The 14,661-nt window shown below is 39.3% G+C and overlaps 1 protein-coding gene across 1 annotated transcript in view; it reads left to right on the top strand.

Moving 5' to 3' along the window:
• Positions 1-14,661, top strand: part of LOC116075895 (olfactory receptor 1078-like) — a 30,986-nt gene that overhangs the window by 15,536 nt on the left and 789 nt on the right. The gene's annotated exons all lie outside the window — the stretch shown is intronic.

The following is a 14,661-nucleotide window of genomic DNA, read 5'->3' as shown; positions in this document are numbered from 1 at the left end:
TTGAGAGAAACTTGAAGCAATCCCACTAAAACCAGGGACTAGACAAGGCTGCCCACTCTCTTCCTATCTATTCAATATAGTATTCAAAATCCTAGCCAGACAACAAATGAAGGTCAAAAGCATATGAATTGGAAAGGAAGAAGTGAAAATATTACTATTTGCAGATGAGTTGATAATATACTTAAGTAACCCCAAAAATTCCATCAGAGAACTACTACAGCTGATAAACTTCAGAAAAGTGGCTGGATATAAAATTAACCCAAATAAATCAGTAGCCTTCCTCTACTTAAAAAAGAAATGGGATGTGGAAGAAATTAGGAAAATGACACCCTTCGCAATAGTCACGAATAGTGTGAAATATCTTGGTGTGACTCTAACCAAGCAAGTGAAAGATATGTATGACAAGAATTTCAAGGCTCTGAAAGAAGAAATCGAAGAAGACCTCAGAAGATGAAAAGATCTTCCATGCTCATGGATTAGCAGGATTAACATAGTAAAAATAGATGTCTTACCAAAGCAATCTACATATTCAATGCAATCCGCATCAAAATTCCACATCAATTCTTCAAAGAGATAGAAAAAGCAATTTTCAAATTCATTTGGAAGAACAAAAGAACAGTAGAGCAGAAACTATTTTCAACAATAAGAGAACTTCTGAGGATCACCACCCCTGATCTCAATCTGTACTACGAAGAAATAGTGATAAATACACCATGGTATTGGTTCAGAGACAGACAGGTAGATCAATGGAATAGAATTAAAGACCCAGATATGAACCCACACACCTATACTCACTAGATCTTTGACAAAGAAGCTAAAACCATCCAGTGGAGAAAAGAAAACATATTCAACAAAAGATGCTGGCTTAAGTGGTCGTTGGCATGTAGAAGAATTCAAATTGATCCAATCTTATCTCCTTGTACCAAGGCCAGGTCCAAGTACATTAAGGACCTCCACATAAAACCAGATACACTGAATCAATTAGAAGAGAAAGTGAGAAAGAACCTTGAATACAAAAGCACAAGGGAAAAATTCATGAACAGAATACCAATGGCCTTGGCTCTAAGATCCACTACAGACAAATGAGACCCATAAAATTGAAAAGCTACTGTAAGGCAATGGACACTGTCAATAGGACAAAATGGCAACTAATAGATTGGGAAAAAAATCTTTACCAATTCTATTTCTGATAGAGGGCTGATATCCAAAGTATACAAGGAACTCAAGAAGTTAGACTACAGAGAACTACATAACCTCATTAAAATAAGGCACAGAGCTAAACAAAGATTTTCAACTGAGGAATATTGAATGGCTGAGAAGCACCTAAAGAAATGTTCAACATCCTTAGTCATCAGGGAAATGCAAATCAAAACGACCCTAAGATGCCATGTCACACCCACCAGTATGGCTAAGATCAAAAAACTCAGATGACAGTAGATGCTGGCAAGGATGTGGAGAAAGAGGAATATTCCTCCATTGCTGGTCGGAATGCAAGCTGGTACAACCACTCTGGAAAACAGTCGGGCAGTTCCACAGAAAATTGGAAATAGTTTTACTTGAGGACCAGCTATACCCCTCCTGGGTATATACCCAAAAGATGCTCCAACATGTAGTAAGGACACATGCTCCACCATGTTTATAGAAGCCTTATCTATAATAGCCAGAAGCTGGAAACAACCCAGATATCCCTCAACTGAGGAATGGATACAGAAAATGTGGTACATCTACACAATTGAGTACTTCTCAGCTATTAAAAACCATGACTTCAAGAAATTTGAAGGCAAATGGATGGAACTAGAAAATATCATCCTGAGTGAGGTAACCCAGTCACAAAAGAACACACATTGTATGTACTCACTAATAAGTGGATATTAGCCCCAAAGCCTGGAATACTCATGATAGAACTCACAGACCATATGAAACCCAAGAAGAAGGAGGACCAATGTGTAGATGTTTCAATCCTAATTAGAAGGAGGAAGAAAATAATTATGGGAATAAGAGGGATGGAGGGACCTGGGAGGATGAGTGGAAAGGGAGGATAAAAGGATCAGGTGTGAGAGGATACAGGGGAGAAGTACAGAGTGTCAGGAAATTGAACAGGAGTGTGTGTGTGTGTGTGTGTGTGTGTGTGTGTGTGTGGCAGTGGGGGATCATAAAACTTGGGCTAGCCACTAGAAAGTCCCAGATGCCATGGAACCAAGAGGTTCTCAGGACTCTATGGAGATGACATTAGCCAAAAACCCAAGGCAGGTTAGATAGAACCTGTAGAGATGATACCCAGTGGATAGGCACAGTGAGGGATGGGGCCATACACCCATCTCAAATTTTTTAACCCAGAATTGATTCTGTCTAAATAAAATACAGGGAAAAAGTATGGAACAGATACTGAAGGTAAGGCCATCCAGAGAATGCTGCACCTAGGGATCCATCCTATTTACAGACACCAAAGTCAGACAATACAGCTGATACAAAGAAGTGATTGCTGACCAGAGCCTGTATTAGCAGTCCCCTGAGAGACTCGGCCAGAGCTTAAGACAGATGGGGATGCTCTCAGCCAACCCTCAGACTGAGCATGGGGACTCCAAGGGGAAGGACTGAAGGAGCTAAAGGAGATTGCAAACCCATAGGAAGGACAACAATATCCACTAACCAGACCTCCCATGACTCCCACGGACTAAACCACCAACTAAAGAATACACATGTAGGGTCCCCTTGGCTCCAGTTCCAAATGTAGCAGAGGATGGTCTTATCTGGGAGTGGAGGCTCATTGCCCCAGCATAGGGGGATGTTAGGGTGGTGAGGTGGGAGTGGGTGGGTGGGAGGAGCACTCTTATAGAGTCAGGGGAGGAGGTTAGGATAGGGGGCTTATAGAGGGGAAATTGGGAAGGGGTACAACATTTGAAATGTAAACAAATAAAATAATCAAAAAGAAAAATAGAAAAATAATAAAAGAAGGAAAGCATGAAATTTGCAGGCAAGGATCAAAGTAGAACTTATATTATCCTGAGTGAGGTAACCCAGATCCAAAAGGACATTCACGGTGTGTACTCACTTTAAGTGGATATTAACTATAAAGTACAGGATATGCATGCTGCAATCCACAGACCCAAAGAAGCTACATAACAAGGAGGGCCCAAAAGTAGATGTTTGAATTTCACTCTGAAGATGAAATAAAATATTTTTCAGAGACAAGTGGAAGGAGGGAATTGGTTAGGAGAGGGGGTTGGGGGGACAGTATGTGGGAGATGAAGTGTAAAGAGCCACAGAGAGCGTCTGGAGAGTGATCTGAAATATGGGGCAGGTGAGAAGGGGTATAGGGGCACCTCTGCACCATGCCAGAGACCTGCGATAGAGTAGGATCCCAGGATTCTATGGGGTGCTAGCTAGAGACTCCTAGCTGTGGGGACATGGAGCCTAAAGTGGCCACCTCCTCTTTTCAGGCAGTATTCCCAGTGAAAGGATACAGCAACTCACCCACAAAACCTTAGACTCAAAATTTGCCCAGCACCAAGAAGTGCAGGAAGAAAGCAGAGCTGTGATTAAGGTATTGGCCAACCAGTGACTGGCCCAACCTGAAACCATCTTATGGGAAAGACCCAATCCATGACACTATAGTCATCCTCTGTTATGCTTGCATTCAGGAGCCTAGCATGACTGTCTTCTGAGATGCTCCACCCAGCAGCTGACTGAAACAGATGCAGAGACCCATAACCAAACCTTGGATGGAGCTCAGGGAGTCTTGAGGAAGAGTTAGAGGAAGAATTGAGGGATCCAGAGGAGATGGGAACTCCACAGGAAGAGCAACAGAGTCAACTAACCAGAACCCTTTGGAGTTCTGAGAGACTGAACAACAAACCAAAGAGTATACATGTACTGTACCTAGCCCCCACCCTTACTCCCTGCACATATGTAGCAGATGTGCAGCTTAGTCTCCACTGGAGTCGGAGGGGGTTCTGTCTTTGACTGTTCTGTCTGTGGATTCTATTCCCATAACTGGGCTGCTTTGTCTGGCCTCGGAGAGAGGATGAGCCTGGTCTTGCAGTGACTTGATGTACCAGAATGGGTTGCCAGGGTGGGGACTCCCCCTTCTTGGAGGAGAAAAGCAGGGGCTGTATGTGTGTGAGGATGGTCTTCGAAGAGAGCAGAGTCTTCAATAAAGATGTAAAGTGAATAAATTAACTAATTAATGGAGAAAAATTTAAACACTCGGAGGAATGGAAGAGGTAGCTCAGCAGGAAAAATGTTTGCCTTGCTACAATAAAGCATGAATTTGGATATTCAACCTACACATAAAATTCTGGGTGTGTATGACTGCCCTACTAGAATTCTAGTTGTCAGATAGCAGAGACAAAGTATACACAGATCTAGCTAGCTAAATTAGTTCTATATATGTGCTCTGGGTTCGTCTTAGAGAATTTTACTCAATTAATGACTGGAGATTAACTTAAGGAAGACACTTGACATCAGTATCCGGTCTACACCCACTCCCCTACACACATGAATGTGTGTTTACACATATGCAAAGATGCTTATACATACATGTTGCATATACAAATACAAGCTAAAAATTAAAAACTAAAACAAATAGTCTAGTCAATAAAGAAGCAGCTAAACTAAATGGAGTTCTCAGAAAAAGAAATACAATTAGAAAATTAATGCAAGAAACACATGCACAGCATCTTTAGACATAAAACAAGCACAAATAGAAACTAATATTCCACAACTCAGTTAAAATGACCACTTTGAAGAAAGGCAGAAAGAAAGAAAGAAAGAAAGGAAGAAAGAAAGAAAGAAAGAAAGAAAGAAAGAAAGAAAGAAAGAAAGAAAGGAAGGAAGAAAGGAAGAAAGGAAGAAAGGAAGAAAGGAAGAAAAGAAAGAAAACCAACCAAACAAACAAACCACAGACTGTCCAAGTACAGAGGGGAAAGGCACTTATACATAGAGAAGGGGGTATATATACTAATGCAGCCACTCTAGGAATCAGTATGCAGGCTTCTCGGAAAATTTAAGAGAGTGATCTTGTTACTCCATTCTTGGTGACATACCATAAGGAAACCAAGTCAATATACAATAGAGGCACATGTGCATCCAATTTATGGTGTTAGCCTAGATGCCCATCAATGGATGAATGCCTAAATAAATTGTGGCAAAGCATTTGTCACACAAAGAAATTTTATTCATCTATGGAAAAAAATGAAACTATGCCATTTGCAGAAAAGTAGAATTGGAGATCATTATAGTGAGTAAAACAAACTCAGAAAATTTACTGGCATGAATTTTCTCAAATATAGTAAATATCATAGATTAAAAACACATAGAAATAAAAGGAATGTTATTTATACGGTTGAGTATTAGGAGATACAGAGAAAATAAGGTGATAGAGGTAAGTATGACCTCTATTTAAAATTTAAATATGATCAATGAGCACTCTATGTGTGTATGAAAATATCATTAGAAGTTTGTTTTCTTATACAAAAAAAATGTGCTGAAAGAGAAAAAAGGAAGTTAGAGTGTGGAATAGGAAGTGAAAATAACTAAAAATCATCACAGAGAGTGCATACCGTGTGTGTTCTTTTGTGATTGGGTTACCTCACTCAGGATGATATTCTCCAGATCCATCCATTTCCCTAAGAATTTCATAAATTAATTGTTTTTAATAGCTGAGTAGTACTCCATTGTGTAGATGTACCATAAGTTCTGTATCCACTCCTCTGTTGAGGGACATCTGGGTTGTTTCCAGTTTCTGGCTATTATCAATAAGGCTGCTATGAACATGGTGGAGCATGTGTCCTTATTACATGTTGGAGCATCTTCTGGGTATATGCCCAGGAGTGGTATAGCTGGGTCCTCCGGTAGAACTATGCCCAATTTCCAGAGTGGTTGTACCAGCTTGCAATCCCACCAGCAATGAAGTAGTGTTCCTCTATCTCCCCAACCTCTCCAGCATCTGCTGTCACCTGAGTTTTTTATCCCAGCTAATCTGACTGGTGTGAGGTGGAATCTCAGAGTTATTTTGATTTGCATTTCCCTGATGACTAAGGATGTTGAACATTTCTTTAGGTGCTTCTCAGCCATTTGGTATTCATCAGTTGAGAATTTTTTTTTAGGTCTGTACCCCATTTTTTAATAGGGTTATTTGGTTCTCTGGAGTCTAACTTCTTGAGTTCTTTGTATACATTGGATATTAGCCCTCTATCAGATATAGGCTTGGTAAAGATCTTTTCCCAATTTGTTGGTTGCCGTTTTGTCCTATTGACAGTGTCTTTTGCCTTACAGAAGCTTTGCAACTTTATGAAGTCCCATTTGTCAATTCTTGATCTTAGAGCAGAAGCTAGTGGTGTTTTCTTTAGGAAATTTTGCCCTGTGCCTATTTGCTCAAGGTTCTTCCCCCACTTTCTTTTCTATTAGTTTCAATATATCTGGTAAAAAAAAAATCATCACTTAAATGCACAAATTTGTCAAAGAACAGAAATTTAGTTTAAAAAATTATATTAAAAAAATGCTTCAACTCAATAGTGACACCATCCCACACACAATACTTTGTACACAAAATTTATCCTGTCTACAAGAAATGCAGGCACCAGGGATGTAGCACAGACTGAGTGAATGGCCAACCAATAACCTGCCCAATTTGTGACTCATCCCATGGGCACACACCAATCCTGGCACTACTAATGATCCTCTGTTATGCTTGCAGACAGGAGCATGCTGTCCTCTGAGAGGCTCCATACAGCTGCTGACTCAGACTGATACAGACACCCACAGCCAAACAGAGGATAAAGCTTGGGGACTCTTATGGAAGAATGAGTAAGGATTGTGGGACTCAAAGGGGATACCACAGGAGAGCAACAGAATCAACTAAACTAAACTAAACTAAACTGGATCCTTGGGGCTCTCACAGTCTGAACCACCAACCAAAGAACCTAGGCCTCCCTGCATATGTGTGTGTGTGTGTGTGTGTGTGTGTGTATACATACAAACATACATATGTGTGTGTGTGTGTGTGTGTGTGTGTATGTCCATACATATATATGATGTGCAGTTTGACCTTCATGTGGGTCCTGAACAACTAGAAGAGCAGCTATCTCCAAAACTGTTGCCTGTACATGGGATATGTTCTTCTAGCCTTGTCTGATCTCATTGGGAGAGGAGGTATCTAGCCCTACAAAGACTTAAAGTGCCAAGGTAGGGGGGATACCCAGAGGGACCTCCACAGCTCAGGGGAGAATTGTAGGGGTGATAGGGAAAAGATTGTGGTGGGGGGGTTACTAGGAGGGGGTCAATGAGCAGGGTGTAAAGTGAATAAGTAAAAAATAAAATCAAATTAAAAAATAAAATTCTCCAACCAATTAGAATTGGGGTTTATAAGGCAAAGTCTATAATGTTCTGTAAAACATTGATTCCTTCCAGAAAAATTTGAGGACATATGCACTCTGAGCCTTCCTTGCTTTCTGGCGGCTGTCCACTTTCCTTGGAATACCATTCTTTATCCCTTTGTCATCTCCAAACAGCAACTGTAGATAGAGGCTTTTGAACATAATATAACTCTTCAATACTCCAGGACAATGATGGTTAGCTTCCATTGTCAAAAACACAGGACCAAGAATGACTAGCAAGGGATGCCCTGTGACAGACTGGCTACAGTGAATTGACCTATTGCTCTGTCTATGAGTCTTAATTGTCATGCGAAGAAACATTGAATTGTAGGCAGCATCAGTCCTTAGGTAGAGATCTTTGAGCTGTGTAAGAGTGGAAGAATTCACTAAGCACTGTCAAGCAAGCAAGTACGCATGTATTTCCTTCGGCTTTTGGTTCTGGGTGTGATGAGACTAGTTTTTTCAAGCTCCTACTGTTCTTACTTTCACTTAGACAATTATGCAGTATGCAATTATGAACTAAATTGCTTTTAGTCAAGATATTTTGATCACAGAAATAGAAATAATAGTAGAGTGAAGGCTTGTGTAATTATCCTGTCTCCTCTTAGATAATCCATGGCAATCTCCTGGTCTACATTCAACTTCTTAGGAGTCTTCATTCCATTTTCTACATACTTGGCCTTTTGCAGTGCAGCCTATCAAGGCCTCAGATTATAGATATTGTCAACATTGGGAGCATATTGTTCTGAATATCATGGCATGTGAAACAATTTCCATAGAACACATGTAATATAGAGTTTATGGTACAGACATCTTTCCTGTTGGTAATAAAATATTTATGAATATATGGTGTCTGTAGTTGGAACAATTTTTGTATATGAGAAAACTCATTGAGTCCATGTAAGGCTCTATGTATTCTACCTATGTATTCATGTTTCACTAACAGTTTGTTGTTTTATAATGTCCTATTTTCCATTTTGTCTCACTTATAATTTACCCTCACAGAACTAGTCACAAATGCAGAATCCTCAGGCTCAGCCTAGACTTAGTAAGTCAAAACATTCATTTCAGCAAATCTCCACATGAATCATCATCATAAAAATTGGAATATTTTCACTCTCTATGTATTCACTAGTGCATTGCCTTCACCCTTGTTTGTGCTAGAGGTTACAAGTTCTTCTGTTCACATAAAGCACTTTTACTCCATCCCATTAGATTATAGGAGGAAAATTCATACAGAAACAATGTGTGGAGCAGAGACTGAAGGAAAGGCAATCCAGAGACTGCCCCACCTGGGATCCAATATTGCAGATGCCAAGAAGTGCTTGCTGACAAGAGCCTGATATAGCTCTCTCCCGAGAAGCTCTGCCAGAGCCTGACAAATACAGAGGAGGATGCTTGAAGCCAACCACTGGACTGAGCATGGGGGCCCCAATGAAGGAGTTAGAGAAAGGATTGAAGGAGCTGAAGGAGTTGCAACCCCATAGGAAGAACAACAATATCAACCAACCTGAACCCCAAGAGCTCCACCAACTAAACCACCAACCACAGAGTACACATGGCTCCAGCTCCCTATGTAGCAAAGGATGGCCTAGTCGGCACCAATGGGAGGAGAGGCCTTTCTTCCCGTGAAGACTCAATGCCCCAGTGTAGGGAAATGCCAGGGCAGGAAGACAAGAGTGTGTGGGTAGGTGGGGGAGCACCCTCATAGAAGCAGGGGGTGGGGGATGGGATAGGGGTTTCCAGAGGGAAAACAAGAAAGGGGAATAACAATTGAAATGTAAATAAATAAAATCTCCAATAAGACAAAATAAATTTAAAAATACAGCAAGTATGCACTAGTATAAGAGTTGATAAGTTGCTTGCTAATAAGCCTGACAACCTGAGTTCAGTCCTCAGGGCATATTGTAGAGTCTTGAAAGTGACCTCTGAACTACACAAGTATGTGACAATGAGGATGTGCACATATACAAACATGATGAACTAAATAAATAATATGCCATTTAAAAAACTGATTTAAAAATTGGGAAGTAGGAAAGTCTTAATGGAGTTCCAACCAAAGTCCATCCAAATTTTACTTGTAACCTTGGACAAAACACAAAACTTCCAGGTGCCATTTCTACACTTTTAGAATTACTTTATTAATTCTAATTAAGTATAACTTACTAAAATCAACATGTAAAAATTATTAAGATTATTAGTAAGTGGCTAATCTCAACATCTTAACTATCAGATGACTTATGAATGATAGCATAAATTTCTTTTTTTCCTACTTGTCTAATTAGAAATATACACCTTGTTTTATATCCTAATTGACAAAATAAAGTCAATTAGAATAGGATCCATGGTCTCACATAAAGGGGGAAGAGTTCTTCTTGTGGTTGCACATGAGTATTTTGTTTCTGAAGCTACCAAAATGAGGCAATGGTTTGGTGACTTGAGGAGATATTTAAGACATTTTTAATAGCTTCAGACTTTGGTTGAAACCTTAAATCAGGATGGAAGAAAATTTGGGGCGAGGTTAAAGCAAGAAAGTTCACAGGGAAGGAAAAATAACTCACCACCTGGGCTTTTAACCTATTCTTTTGAGAACAGGGAATGTTTAGGAACAATTATCTTTCTGTGTGAACAATGTCCCATAGGGAAATCATGTGCTTAGGACTTGGAATAACAGGAGGGAAATATTCTCAAGGTAGCAGCTGGTGCCATCTTTGAGTGTCTCCCCAGTGTAGTCCTTCTGGTTTGCAAACTTGAGCTACACATTAATTTTTCTCATTTTGAAGTCCTTATGCTGGCTGGGGATTAATGCCTCTCTTTGTCCCTCTTGATGAGTCAATCACAGCTTCATTCTCTAACAATAGCCATTCAGAGTGGAGTTTGTGTTTAGAGACACAGACATACCTTTCAGAAATTCATCCAGGTGAGTCCAGGAGCTCTGCTGGTATTGCAGCAACATTCAGAAAATGGAAGAACAGAAAATGTGCACGAGAGCAAAGTTAACCCAGACAAAGTTGGGAGATGCAAGGGAGGTTTTCTAGGTTGGTCGTGGAATTCATTGATTCATGAAGCTGAAAAGAAAATAATGGACTGAACTTAGTAATTGGGGTGAGAACTAATCTTTAAGTGATAATTTTGGAAGGATAATCATAAAATTATGGTTTTATGAACCCATAAATGTTTCTGTCTAAAAGAGAACTCATGTTCATAGACCCTGGAAATTGTAGAATGTCTACACAGAAAGGACTGGTTTTAAAGTTACATGTATCATAATGAGTGCATGCCTTCTATTCTTAAGATGTATATAATATCATGTTAATAAGGAAGATCCAGATGAATAATGTCTGTACTGTTGCAAGAGTTCATAAGGTTAATTCTCTGCAGCTACCTTTTCTATGCAATATAATCACATTAAAAAGTGAAAAGTGATGTATTAGAATGATTTGTCTGCAATTATTTTCTTACTGATGAACTAAAAAAATACCTGTTATTTTCTTACTCATTTGCTTCCTTTATTGAAAATGTTGTATATTCTTTGCATTTATTGAATAGAAACAGTGTGTGTTTATTTCATGTTTAAAAAAATATAACTTTTTTCAGGTGTAGATTGAACTTTCCCATTACTTTTTCTAGTTGATATTCCAATGGGTGTATCTGTGTGTGTGTGTTTGTGTGTGCGTATGCACATGCATACATGCGTGTTTATTTGTGTTTGTGGGAGATTTGTACATTTTGGAGGCCTGGTCTAATAGACATATTTTGTCCTTCTAATTGTTCTGATATTTTTGACAAATACCAATTATATAATATACTAGGTCTCCCTGTGATGCATGTGTATGTGTGTAGAATGTACTGCAGTCATGTTCATCATTCTTTTGTAATTACACTACCACTTCTGAGGGTTTCCTTCTTTCTCCCAAGTGGTCTTCTTTCTATTTTCCTGTCGTTTAAAATTCTATATTATATACATAAACAATTGGAAATGTGCTATTTGTATTTGTCCTTGGCTTATTTCACGGCTCTAAATGTTCACATGTTCAAAGTATGTCTGCCTCAGTGGAGTTTCATTTCCTCATTTTATCCCTATGAGTCTTTTTTTCCTTGTTGTGCCTTTGGCCTTTTATGCCTGGTGTTAAGTTCAAGGCCTCAAATATTCCAGACAAGTGTCCCACCAGTGAAGTATAAAACTTTGAGACACAGTTTCACCAAATCGTTAAGGCTGGACTTGACTTCACTTTACAGACAGGAATGATTTAAGAAATGTTTGGCTCAAGGTTACAAAGTGAGAAGAACAGAACTGAGGAAGATGTTCATACTTCCCAATAGTGTACTCGTTAAGTATGTTCTCCTTCTGCCTCAGCCTCCCTCGTACCTCTACTTATATGTCTGTTACCAGGCCTGGTCTTTGGCCTCTTTGGACAGGTCTGTTTCTACAAGTCTTACAACTTTTGGTTCTCAGTAAGCCATGATTTATGATCAAGGGAAGTTAAAGTTTCATAAACATTTATGATTTATGTGTCTTAATATGACACAGAATGATAAATGTATGTGTCTAAGTCAATTATGGTCTCTTAAAGGTAATGTGACACCTTGATCGACAACTATCATGGGAACCGTATGTGATAAGGTTACTTGGTGTCCACAGGGAGTGATTAGAGGATATGTGTTTGTATAAGATATATGTATCTTAGTGTCCTGGTGGGAGAGTCTATACAGCCACACTGAGGATACCCTTGGTTGATAAAATGTGTTCATTGACAACTTCATAGTGCCTACTCTCCCTCACCCTCTCCTGTCTCCCTCCTTCCGCCAGTGCCTGCCCTTCTTACTAGGAGTCATTTCCCCATACCTATTTCTTTTAAATTTGTTTTATGACTAAATAACTTTAAATATGTCAATCTGTTTTATCATGGGTTTGGAATTACCCATTGTCATATGTTGGGTTCAGTGGAAGGTACAAAACTGAGTATGGTTTTATGCTTCAAAATTCAACCATATACCATAGTTAGCAGGAAAAGGTAGGAGTCTCTGATTTTGTCCATCAGAAATATCTTTGTATATTAATTACTAGAATAATGAATTGATTCTACAAATAAAAGTTTACTAAAGAGTCCAAAGCCCAATCCCTAATAATAAGAAAAATGTGTTACATGAGAAATGTGAGGCATCAAATACCCTGCTCCTCTATCAGACTACACCAAAAAGTGGCTCAAAAGACATTAAAGAGAAGAACAAACAATAAGCCTTTCACTGTTTCATAGGAAAGGAAGCAGTTCAGCAGCTTTGCCCCTATTTTATCTTATTTTACTTTTTATACATAAACTACATAAATTTAATAGTCTTAAAATGATACACAGGCCACATTTGCTATAGTGTGTAGTGACTTGTGTTCACATGTGTGCTGCAGCATGTATGTGGAGGTCAGAAGAAAACATTTGGGAGTTAGTTCACTCCTTTCATACTGTGTGACCTGGTGATACAGCTCAAATTGTCAGGCTTGGTGGCCCGGCTTTTGTCCATGGGACTGTCATGTTGACTACGCTCCTTCTTCTTAAATGAGTGTTTGATCTCATGACTAGTTTTCTCTTTTGAGAGTATGCACTACAAAATGTTGCTTTCGGTTTCAGGCAAACCATCTTTCTGATTTACCATATCTCTGGGGCGGGGGTCATGAGATAGAGTGGGAAGCAGAGCATTCCCATCACCAAGAAAGCCATTTTCCCTCCCGACGCCATGGAAACCAGCTCATTTCATTGTTTTGTCTGTCCGATCTATTTACTTCTGCTCCTCTTTACTGGTTTAACGGCCATGAATATCTCTCTCATGTGTGGAAACTCCTCTTTTAAATGTCATGATACCAAGCCATCAAGTTGGCAGATAAAAGTACTTGCTGCCATGGCTGATGATCTGAAAAGTAGATATGTATAGCACGTGTCACCATCTGATAAAGTACATGCTTAGACTTTGTTCCTCCTGCTTCCTACTCATTACACTGAAATATTTTGTATTTCTTCACTGTGTGATATTAATCCAAACAGTGTTTCCACAGGGGCTGTTTTTGGTTTTTAATTCATAAGTACCTCTAAGAGGTTTTTATTATATTTTTTAATATGAGACCTATAAGCATAGATTGAGCATGGCACAGAAATTTGTACTCAGAGATAACAGTATTCTCTTCTTGAGATACATATAAAACACAGAAGTAAGCTTCATGACTATAAAAGATTGGGCTTATAGGATTCCTTAGTAGTAGATGCTTGCCTAATATATTAATTATCTGGCCAGGAACCCATTGTTGAGCTTATAGACCCTAGGAGAGAACCCACAGCTATTGTTTTTCTAAAAGTTTATGGAATCAAAATAAGTCTAAATATTTATGTCTATGTTGAAAGACAAGTGATACTTTCAGTCCTTACAGAGAAGCTTTTTTTTTAGTAGATGAAGGATAGATAATATAGAAACTGATCGCTTTTCAAAGTATAGTGAATACATGCTTATAAAGTGTTCAGTCCAAAATGAGACATCTAAATCAAAACATTCAGGAAATAGCATGAAAACAGGGGTGGAAAGAGTAAGAGTCAGAAGTTTTAAAGAGTCTCCTGTGATGTTGTGGCTTTTGAAGACAGCAGGTCCTTATACTTATAAATTCATAGAAGCTGTGGTTGACCGTACAAGGTGTTCACAGGGTCAAACCAGGCAACACCCAGTCATGAAGGAGAAAAGGCCTTAACTTTGACTGAGGGGCCATTGACATTCAATGGCTGCAAGGGGAGGAAGAACCCATTTGTTTAAGGGAGTAGACTCTAGAAGATTGATAATGATCCTGTCCTAGTAAGTAACCTATATGACCAATGCTAATTGACCTAAGAAGAGCGGGGGGAAAAGATGGGGGTGGGGGAGAGGGTGAGAGAGAGAAGGAAAGGAAGAAAGAAGAGAGGAAGGGAGTAAAGAAGGAAGGAAGAAGTAGTGATATCAGATCATTGATGGGTGACTGAGTCCTTCAAATTTCGTCTTTCCATAGGAATATCAAACACATGGAAACAGGAAATGACACCCAGCTTTCAGAATTCTTTCTTCTGGGATTCTCAGAGGATCAACCTCAAATTCAGCCTCTCATATTTGGACTGTTCCTCTCCATGTATCTAGTGACTGTCACTGGGAACGCACTCATCATCATGGCCATCATTGTTGACTCCCACCTGCACACACCCATGTACATCTTCCTCTCTAATCTGTCCTTTGTGGACATTTGCTTCACCTCCACCACTGTCCCACAGATGCTGGTGAA

This window comes from Mastomys coucha, unplaced genomic scaffold (genome assembly GCF_008632895.1).
Source record: "Mastomys coucha isolate ucsf_1 unplaced genomic scaffold, UCSF_Mcou_1 pScaffold4, whole genome shotgun sequence".
Classification (NCBI taxonomy): domain Eukaryota; kingdom Metazoa; phylum Chordata; class Mammalia; order Rodentia; family Muridae; genus Mastomys; species Mastomys coucha.
This window is presented reverse-complemented; position numbering and strand designations above follow the sequence as displayed.